At 48.8% G+C, this 1,865-nt stretch overlaps 1 pseudogene; it reads right to left on the bottom strand.

The window, feature by feature from the left end:
- The window catches only part of LOC125957950 (pickpocket protein 28-like), a 2,248-nt pseudogene extending 699 nt beyond the window's left edge, over positions 1-1,549 (bottom strand).
- Positions 1,550-1,865: the final 316 nt, after the last annotated feature.

Here is a 1,865-nt window from a genome sequence, read left to right as displayed (position 1 = left end):
AGATCTCGGTGTTGTAGTAGACCGTGTTGCAGGACGGAAGGCAGTTGCAGTGCTCCAGGAAGTTGTTCGATCGATTCATCTCGTGCAGTAGATCCATTTGCTCCAACATCGAAAGAGCTGTATCGCAGCAGCTTGCCTTGCCTAATCCGCAAACCCGCGCCCCAGGTGATCGCGGTAACGAAAACTGGACACATCCGCACGACTGCAGCGTATAGTTTGAAAGACATTCCGTTTCACAGTTGTTTTTGGTGTAGAGTTTGAAATACTTTAGATTTCGTTCACGATTGTAGAAACACTTGCGCCGATGCGAGTTGTAGCTCTTGATCTTGGGCGAAGTATCGATGACCAAGGGATCGACCGAGACGGATACTTCCTGGCCCAACGGGATACGAAAGAATTGATTGTAAACCCTCGGGTACTGATGAGGTGGATAGAGATGCACTTTAAATCCCTGAAAAGAATTCTATAACAAGCGAATTCTCGTTAGTACTTTACAAGGAATAATTTCAAACGACTTGTTCTTACGCTGCACAAGTAATCGGCATCCTTCATGCGAGCTTTAAGGATCACAAAAATGCCAGCCCTGATCCCGGCACCAAACGTTCGCCTCGGATAGCTCTCACCAGCAACAACTCCCTCATGGAAACCTTCATCCATGGACCAGTACATGGACGAGATGTTCTCCTCGGAAAAAACGTAGTCCGGATGCAGTTCCTCCTTCCGCAGCAGATCGTCGGCCGCGATCGAATTGAACGTGTAGCAGATTCCGGCTTCGGTGAGCTGCTTCTTAAACAGCAAAGCACAATCCACCGGCCGTGCTCTCCAGCCGCAGCTGACGAAGATATCCTCAAACGGAATTGCCATCTCTTCCAGCCGAGCAGCCAAATCGTCATCGTACGGACTGTCGGTCATGTCCACACCGAACGAAAAGTCACAAACCTGCAGCAACGCTTCCAGCTTCTCAACTCTACCAACGAGACGAAATGCCCCCCGTTAAACACCTGGAAATGATTTCTATCGAATTGAACTCAACTGTGCTTTAGCCATGAACTGTTCGATATCGGGATCACTGAACAGCTGGAAACTGGTCGTGAAGTTAAACACCTCTCGCCGGGCCTTAATCTCCGGACAGACCATAATGGCGGGGAAGGGAATGGTGAAGACCGGGATCGGCTTCTCTGCAAACGTCACAACCACCGGCTCGCGGTCCCACTTCTGGTAGATACTGTGTATCAAATTGCCACAACCATACACCGACAGAAGACACACGATGATCCACCATAACCTGGAGGGAGGGAGGACCAAAGCATTCCAAGGTTAATAAAAGCTATCGACCGTCCACTTGAGGGTCGTACCTCTCCACCAAAGTTCGCTTGTTGCCAACGAAATACTTAAATCCGTGAATCGTAGAGTTTTCACAGTAATCAACCCACAAACTATGTTCTGGTTCTTTCTTGGAAGGAACGCTCGAGTATCCCGGATGCCAAAGCGCTACCTCATTGATGCGCATCTGTTCGGACCGCAGTCCGGGTAACGTTGTCTTTACCATGTTGTCCACCCCTGCACTGACCTTCAAACCCCATGTTGAGAGGGTTTTAATAAAAATGATTATCGGTACGCCTGTCGTGCCACTTGGGACATAATTAGTATCCGAAGCATTAAATATTGAAAGCGAGCAACATGGGTCTCGGAGTCATGCAAAGCGTTCGTCGCGTGTGTTTGTCGTGATGAATGGCCGTTAGGAATGTTTCGTCCTCGTTCGTGAAATCATCTTGCCCAGGATCAGGAAAAAGGCTTCGCAGCAAATTGGCTTTCAATTTGTTCATCCAGCCCGTCGAGGTCACTCGTTGTCTTTCCCATTACAT

The sequence above is a fragment of the Anopheles darlingi genome, chromosome 3 (assembly GCF_943734745.1).
Source record: "Anopheles darlingi chromosome 3, idAnoDarlMG_H_01, whole genome shotgun sequence".
Lineage (NCBI taxonomy): Eukaryota > Metazoa > Arthropoda > Insecta > Diptera > Culicidae > Anopheles > Anopheles darlingi.
This window is presented reverse-complemented; position numbering and strand designations above follow the sequence as displayed.